Source organism: Pholcus phalangioides, unplaced genomic scaffold, assembly GCF_987345545.1.
Source record: "Pholcus phalangioides strain wild (caught in Gottingen) unplaced genomic scaffold, Ppha-v1.0 ptg000015l_1, whole genome shotgun sequence".
Classification (NCBI taxonomy): domain Eukaryota; kingdom Metazoa; phylum Arthropoda; class Arachnida; order Araneae; family Pholcidae; genus Pholcus; species Pholcus phalangioides.
The window spans coordinates 16,741,283-16,750,439 of record NW_028301608.1 but is presented as its reverse complement, the minus strand read 5'-3'; the positions used below and the strand labels follow the sequence as shown (position 1 = coordinate 16,750,439).

At 40.3% G+C, this 9,157-nt stretch overlaps 1 protein-coding gene across 1 annotated transcript in view; it reads left to right on the top strand.

The window, feature by feature from the left end:
* Positions 1-6,076: 6,076 nt before the first annotated feature.
* LOC149075564 (GRAM domain-containing protein 4-like) overlaps positions 6,077-9,157 on the top strand; it is a 62,002-nt gene continuing 58,921 nt past the window's right edge. The window contains exon 1 of the mRNA XM_089243053.1: positions 6,077-6,393. The gene's annotated coding sequence lies outside the window, so the exon portion shown is untranslated. The remainder of the gene's footprint in view (positions 6,394-9,157) is intronic.

Here is a 9,157-nt window from a genome sequence, read left to right as displayed (position 1 = left end):
ATAAGTAAACCACTAAGCACTGAGCTATAAGTAAAGTTTACTTCTAGCTCAGTGCCACTAAGCTATAAGTAAACTTATAGCTCAGTGAAGTAAACTTATAGCTCAGTGAAGTAAACTTATAGCTCAGTGAAGTAAACTTATAGCTCAGTGAAGTAAACTTATAGCTAACTGAATTCGTTATATATATATAGCTCAGTGTGAGGAGTACCCCTAGGCTGGAATCTTTCGCGGGACCCAAGCCAGATTTTTGATGGAGGGCTCCTTCTACAGTTAATTATAGTGTGAAAAAAGAGAAAAAAGAAGGCTCCCAAGTTGGAGCTCTTTCATCCCTACCCTTGGAGGTCATGCATCTCCCTCACAACTTATCCAAACAATTTCCGGAAAAAAAAACACTATTTTTAAAAAAATATATATAAAAAAATTTTTCGTCCCTTTTTTTTCTTTCAATCTCGGATTTTGCGCCTCCAGAGCAGACAGAAAACATTTTCTTTGATTTTTTTCGGCCAATGGAACTTTTTTTACCAATTAAACTTGGATGCGGCACCCATGCGGCCGTAATGGGTCGTATGCCCAAGGGCCACCCCTGTACTCTATTACTAGGGGCAAGTGTGCATTTGGTTCCCTTACCCAGAATTTGTTCCAAAATAGTCACATGAAAGCAAAGGGAAAAATTCGGTTTCTCATTTGTCCGATCCCTCGAATACCAAAAATGCCTGTGAAGAAATTTCTTAATAAAAATAATCTCGTTATATATATCATCTATACAGGATAAGTGATGATGATGGCTCACAAAATAAGTGGTGTTTCAAGGATTAAGTTATCTGCATTATTAGGAATGGTAAAATAATTCTGAAACAAAAAAAATGAAAGAACCCAGAAAAAGCGGGACGTATAGTCATGAATACAAGATATACGGAAGACTGGATGTTGTAAAGATATTTATTATTTGAGATGTTAATTTTTTAAGGAAGGAAAAAACTCATCTCTGCCTCTACCGGGACCCTCGATTGCCGGACGAGTGCTCTGACCACTAAGCTACAGAGGAGATAGAGATTTTCCTTCGCTAGAGCGTATATATGCCGAACGAATGAATAGTTTGCATGGTAAAAAATGGTGTGCGGATTTCTTCTGGGAAAAAAAAATCAGGTTTATTTCGAACACTGAGCTAGTAGTAAACTTTCCTTAGAGCTCAGTGATTTCGAAGTCCTCTTTACTGAATCTTTGTCAGCCTCCTGCCAGGATATACCTTTGCCAGGGCGGCAAATGAGGCTTCGCACCCAAGGCCGTCTTAAGAGCATCATGGGGCCCCCAGGCCAAGTGATGTTTCTGAGGTCCTAAAAGGTAAATTCTAGAAAATTTCAACCAAATCTCATTTTTGTGAGGCCCCGGGTGTGCGGCCCATGCGTTAAAACGGCACTGTCCGCACCCGGGCGGTAGGTAAGCTCGAGCCACCCTTGATCGCCAGTTTCATATTAAATGTACGTCTCTTGATATGCGTAGTAAAAGAAGTTTTTGTTATATAAATTTATATCGTTTGAGTGGTACTGACTCGAAAATTTTGGAGGTTATATAACAATTAAACTTGTGAAATCTTTAGAGACCACAATCACAAGAACTCCCGTTGGCTCAAAGGAATCATTTCTGTTTTCCTCTTGAACATGGAATTTTTTTCTTTAATGTACATTTAATATGAAACCGGTGATCAAGGTGGCTCGAGCTTACCTGCCGCCCGGGTGCGGAGCCTCATATGCCGTTTCTAATGGTGACCCTAACAGCAGGCTGACAGAGCTTCAGTGAAGGGGACTTCGAAATAAACTTGATTGGGGTCTATTGGAGACAGAAATATTGCCAAATGCATTTGGCCACGAAATTCCAGTTGTGAAACACTGTACGTCGATAACATTTCTCTTTTGTCCAGTGGAGCAGTGGTTCTCGAAGTGTGCATCATGCCTCCTTGGAGCGTACTGGCAACACCTTCTAGAGCAAGCTTCGGCTTTAGAAGGTATTGGTACTGGCGACATTCATTTATTCTTGTTCTCAGTGCTTTGAAGTGGCTGTTAGATATGCAGAATATCTATTGGACTGTTCTGGGGATCCATGAATTAACCATGACCAGACGTAGGCAGGTACGAAGGGTACAATCACACCGGGCCGCAAAACTGGATTTTATTGCTTCGACTAAATATAATATTTAACGATAACTGCTTCCTTTGAATGCCAGAACTTGTTAAAAAATTCTTTTGTTCAATGGATGAAAAAAATGTCGATTTAGTAACAGTCACACATAAGGTAGTCATGTACCCCCCATTCCTCCTAGAATAGGGTATTGATTTTTGATATGGCCCCATACTAAGATTTTCATGATAATTTATAGTTTTAAATATTGTTTAAATGTTGAACAAAATATCAGGCCAATACCTAAGGGGCCATTAAAGTATTACGTCAGCATCGATGGGGATTCGGAGGGGGTTTCCGATTTGCTGACTTTTGATGACAAGGGGGGAGAGGGGTTTGGATAATGCTTATGTCATCAACCACCTTTTGCGAAAATATAAAATAATTTTTAATGACATCTTACTCGGTGCGTCAAAAACGATTAAAACCTTTCGATAGTTTGTGGGCACTTGAAGTAGCATTCCCCCCTGTTGACAAGGGCACTACAGTGCCACTTTAGTGATCTTTAAAGGTTTCGCGGATCCAAGTGATCTAGAAATGTGTCCGAGCCGCTTAAGTGCTCTGGAACTGTGTCACGCATCATTCAATTGATTCGTAATATATGCCGCGGATCACTTAAATAATCTGAGAATGTACCACGGGTAAGTTGAGTGATGTAGAACCGCACTGGGGGCCACTTAAGTGCTCTAAGACTACGTCGCATGTCACTCAAGGGATCTCTAAATGTGTCACGAATCGCTTAAGAGTTCTGGAACTGTGTTCCGGACCATTTAAGTGATCTGAAAATGTGCCGCTTAGTTCATTTTTACAAAATTAGGTTTGAGGAGGGAGGCCGCATCAGATAATCCCCAGGGCCATGTTTGGTCCGCGGGCCAGGGGCCTTCATACGATTTATCATTATATGGCTTAGAGGATGGGTCGCAATGAATTTATTAAAGATAAATTTTGAATTCATAGCCTTCAAATAACATTGAAATTAACAGAAATTGATTATAATAACATATAAAGGTATTTTCTTCCGAAATTTCAATTTAAAAAAATATTTTTTTTTTGCATCAAAAATAAATTTTTGATAGTCCGGGGGAGGGGCACGAGCCCCTATGAAACCACCCCACCTGTGTACGTCTCTGATCACACTATGCATTAGGATTCAGTAAGACGCCTTCATATACATTGAGTATATGTATGTCTTCATATGGTTCTGGGGGCCGGTTCTGGACATTTTCAAGTGCAAACGAATAGTATTTTGGTGATAGATAATCGCCCTAAACAATCGCCTCCATTCAATTGGCACATATGCAGCTACATAGTTTGCAGGATTAAGGTCCGGCTCCGCGCACCTGGCCAGTAGGTTGGCGTTCAAGGGCGTTGGCTATGACTATGGCAGGGGGGGGGGGGGAGGGTTGCAAAACTTCAAGAAGCATTGCAGTGGAGAAAAGCGGGTAATCCGCATAGTATCACGATTATATAGAGTCGGTGTTTGTAACAGGACGTTAGACTGTATAATTTGGAATGTAGATGACGGCATTAACTTGACATACAACATTAGCTACAGATGCACTTCCACCACAACTCATTTACCTCTGACAGAGAAAGTTGTACCCCTATATTGGCGACAGACCGAGGTTTGTTGCATGCTCGATTTAGAAGGTGTATTGCCCACGGTTAAAGAATGGGGATAACATTGAATTAAGAGATGTTACCTTTTTTCCCCAACTAGTTGATAGTTAAACCATGACACTAATTTGGAATAATTATAATCATTTTCATAGTCAAAGTGCACAGTCACCTTGTTTCATTTTCATGAAAAGAAGGCTTTTTTTTTCTTCTATAGTACAACTTGGGGGGACCAATTTCATCTCCCGGAAACCCGGTGTGGCCCTTAAAGAAGTAAATAATATACAGTGAAACCTGTACGAACGGAATGTGAATAGACTGAAATAATATTCCGTTTTCGACAGATTTCCGTTTTATAAAGGTGCATTATAAATCATTAAACAGACTATATTTTCATTCCGTTTACAACAGGTTTCCGTCTCACACAGTGTCCGTGTTAGACAGGTTTTACTGCACTTTTTCAAGGTGTGGCCTCAGTCCTGCTCAGTCGCACCCCCCCCCCCAAAGCGACTACGCTTCCTATATAAAAATTAAAATGTGTTTGCGCTCATGCAAGCTCATTTATTGCGACCCAATTTATCTGCAGAAAGTCATGCATTTATTCTGCGTTTGAAGGAAAAACAATGTAATGAATCGAGCACTGGGCTACAAATTCGGTTTGAATTTAGCGCTTAACATTTTCCATCACGGAACTAGAACTACTACTACCATCTAATGTCGTTATTGAGAAACTAAAACATTAGTCACAAGATGGCAGCATTTATACTACACCTAGTATCTCAATCAGATTTTTTTCAGATATGGTTTTAATCGAAAAAAGGGATTCAAAAGCTATCTCGTCAGTAGAATATAGGTAGGGTGACCATACGTCCCGTATTTCTCGGGACAGTCCCGGTATTTTCTCTTTTTTTGGCCGTCCCGACTTTTTGGCAAAAGTGTCCCGGTTTTTCCCGTATTTCACAGGAAGCCGACTTGAATTTTTATTCTTTATTAAAGTCGAAAATTTAAATTATTTTTCAACTCAAATTATTTTATGATAGTTACAACTATATATGGGATAAAAATTGTTTTTTCGGGTTCGAAGACCGTCGTCCGTTTGAGTTTGTTCTCAACGTTTCCCCAACACTAGTGGTTGGCATCATCAGGAGAATTGATAAACTGGATCAAAGTCAATCAATCAAGTTTATCAATTCTCCTGATGATGCCAACCACTAGTGTTGGGGAAACGTTGAGAACAAACTCAAACGGACGACGGTCTTCGAACCCGAAAAAACAATTTTTATCAAATGATGGCCGCGAAAACCTTATAGACTATATATGGGATATTAATCTCCCACATTTGCCTTGGTAAACGCTTTTTTTCCGTGGAATACATTTTAATCCACTGCAATTTGCAGTAATGCATCATTTCCTGCCATTGTAATTTTTCCGTAATTTCAACAATATTTGGCAACTTTGTTTGGTTTTGGCGATAATTGGCGAAGTCCCATATTTCCCCGTATTTGGAATCCTGATGTCCCGTATTTCTCTCGAGGAAATATGGTCAGCCTAAATATAGGCCGCATTTATTCGATATATTAAATTTGTCTGATAGCGGAAGACGACGTGTGTGATAGTCACAAAAAGGTAAACAACATTTAAAAAAATTGCCGATAGTTAGGGTGACCATACGTCCCGTATTTCCCGGGACAGTCCCGGTATTTTCTGTTTTTTTGGCCGTCCCGACTTTGTGGCAAAAGTGTCCCGGTTTTTCCCGTATTTTACACGAAGCCAACTTGAATTTTTATTCTTTATTGAAGTCAAAGATTGACATTATTTTTCAACTCATAAATTATTTTACGATAATTACAACTATATATGAGAATATTAATCTCCCACATTTGCCTTGAACGTTTGTCTTTCGTGGAATACATTGTAGTCCACTGCAATTTGCATCATTTCCCGCCATTGTGATTTTTCCGTAATTTCAACAATATTTGGCAACTTTGTTTGGTTTTGGCAATAATTGGCGATGTCCCGTATTTCTCTCGAGGAAATATGGTCATCTCACCGATAGTCTATTTCATTGATGAATACGTTTAATATTGAAAAGAAAATGCCAAACATAATCGTACTTTTAATTATCGTGAAGTCTCGCCAAAATTAACATGCTCAAATTTTATAACAGGATGTATGGTCAGAGTAATTCATACTCTCGATGTTGTCTTCAAGGTCATTTCCTGTTCGGTGTTTTTATCGGATACAACTACGACTAATTTTCTTGTTTAAGTTAAATATGGCGTCAGCCTGGACAATTGACTTTCGTGAGATTTAATGAGGTATGTTAAACGGGAGTATCTACGGAATTTACGAACTGCGGATTCCTCTGTCGTTATGTTCGGTGAAGCACTCGCTCGGATTTTCATTCGGTAGAGACTCCGAGAGCTGAACAAACTGTTACGAGATGAAGATCGTGATGATGATGACAGTTCACTGATTGATTAGCCTGGAGATGTGCTGTCACCTCGATGTAAACAAATGACTGCGACCTGATCACATCATCACTGGATCTCGTTCGTCGTTACAGCGTTCACACGTTTGTGACTAGATATTCAGTTAGAAGTGAGTCACTGGATTGTGCTGTAATCAGAATACAAAATAACTAACTGTGAATATGGGGGGGGGGGGGCTGCTAATGGGACTGAAAAACCGGGACTCAACATATAAACACGACCGTAGTGTGCCTTCTCAGGGGCCCCCTTCTTGAAAAGTTATTATGTGAAATAAGAACATTTTTGAGTGGCAGTGCTCCAGTCTAGTTAAGAGCCTGAACACAAATTCATAAAAACACCTGGGGCATCTTGGAAAGCCTTTCACGGGGGGCATTGCAGTGTTAAATTGCAAGGCAATGGCTAGTATTACCTGTTGGCAATAAAGCCTGGCAATATGTATTTTAGTCAGAGGTTTCAACAGCTGGCTGATGCGGAGAGGAATAAAAATTCAACTGTGTCTGCGGGTGATCATGCTAGACACATTATGCTACAATGGAAACAAACTTCTGTCTTTAGAGCTCGTGTGTACTGAACAGGACTATACATGGACAGTGGGACCCAACTCAGGTCAAAGCTAAGAATTGCAGACACTGCCACCAGATGGTGACTTATCTAAAGATGTTTTCACTCTCTGCCATTCATACAAAGGTTTCTACAGCTGGCTGATGCAAAGATGAATTCATCTTCAGGTTAATTACCATCTGGTGGCAGTGTCAGCTCTTTGGCCAGAGCTAGGTACGACTGTACATGTATGGTCTTGTCCAGAGCACACAAGATTTAAGGAAAGAGGTTTGTTACCTTTGTAGCATAGTGATCTAGCATGCTCACCCAGGAAGTTAGGACATGGGTTTGATTACCCGCAGGGGCAGTTGAATTTTCTTTCCTGAATTCATCTTCGCATCAGCACACTGGAGACACCCAGGCTGTGTCGCAAGAAGCAACGTAATCTCTTCGCTTTCCCCCCCCCCCCCTGAAGGGAGGAGGTCCAAAGCATCTCCGGCAAAACCAATATTTATTAATACGTCAAAGATTACATATAGTGAAAGGAAATTAAAAATTATGTAAAATGAAGAATCAAATTAATCAAGTTAAAGTCAAAGTGCAACAGGCACGGATAATAAATAATCATAGAAAGTTGTATAAAATCATATTGCAAAAAGCGCAATCAGAAATTTGATTCAATAAAATAAATAAATTTGATTGATCAAGGATTGTATGACAGAAAGGCAGAGCACCCCATTGTGCTCGGGCAGCTCAGTACACCCTATCCAATTCGCTTTTGATCACAGTTGAAGGTCTTTGAAATATCTCCGGGACACTTGATTATAGATTTAGGATTCATCCTGCTCCTCGCCTTCAAACAGTGCCACCAACCCACTGTCAGGGTGAAGACGCGGCAAACTGCACACTGCTAAAATCTTTGAGTAGTGGAGAGAGACATCATCTGAGAGTATGTGTTTAGGTTTATAACAAGTATTATATGTAGCTAACATCAACCAGGTGGCTGCACAACAACCATTAAAATGCAGAGTATGAGGGATCAGATACAAGCAGAGTTGAAGATGAATCGCAGAAGACCGTGAGAGGTTGGTGGTATGATTCCCCCATAGAAGAAAGTGAATTTTCTTTCCAAAATTTATGTTTGCTTGGCATCCAGTCAATTGTACTTTGAATATACACTACTTGTTGCAGAGCCTGACAAATTGAAAAAAAAAAAAATCTAGGTTCCAGACCAATTCTTTACCAGCCAAACATTATTTTCCGAAAAAGGGTCAAAAATATTAAAACTCCGGTGACTTTTCCGAGAACATAGTAAGAACCTTTGGCAGGGCATGACAAGCAAAAAAAAAAGAAGCCAGCCCCAGAGTTGCTAACTGCTACAGATTGTTAGTAGTTTCTACGGATGGGTGCAATGAACTACAGAGCTATGGAAGACACTCTAAATATTACAGAAATCGGTTTAAAAAAATCGGGTCTTTGAGTTTATTGTGGTGTTTTACTTATTTTTATGAAATCGTATCAATCTTTACCATAACAATGAATTCGTGTACGCATGTGAGAGAGTTTGAGAGAAGACAAACTCGGAGCCGATCTGTTTTGTCTGTGTGCAAAAGGCAGTCTGTAAAACAGCGTCTAAACCCACCGCTTTACCAACACCACCTATAGCAGAAAGCCTCAGCATGAAGCTCGCGATGTCACTGAAGTCTTCCATTTCACCTATAGTCATTGCATATACTGTAAAAAAGGTAAAGATTTCGCATAGGTGTCGGCCTGCTTTATCCAACAGCTGCATGTGAAATGGGCGACTTCAGTGACGTCAAAGTCTCATGCTGAGGCTTTCTGCTATAGAAGCTGTTTGCTCTACTCAATGCCCAAACATGCAAAAAAATGTTTTCCATCAAAACCACCTCCACTCTGTGGACTAAAAACAGGTTTTTGAATGGTTCAGCGTGGCGGGTCCGACCTGGCTCATTTGCATAGTGCATGGTCGAACTTGTGGAACTTGTGTCGGAAAGAATGTTTCATCATAGGAGCTCTGATACGAAGAAAATGGGGATGGGGGGGGGGTCTAGGGTTGCTAGGCATCCATATATACGGCCCACGAGGGAGTATGCAGGTTGGTTTACATTGAATATTCAAGAATTATTAAGGGACTCTCAGAATGTTTCAGGAGGTGGGGGCTCCCATGTAGCCCAAGCCCTCTAGGTTCCAGTGCCACTGAGGTGCTATATTCAATGAACTTTGAATTAAAATTTAAAAAAATTAAAATTTCGAGTGATTATTTTTTGTAGTATTATGATTATGTTGTCCTGGGGGGGGGGGGGTAACCCTTC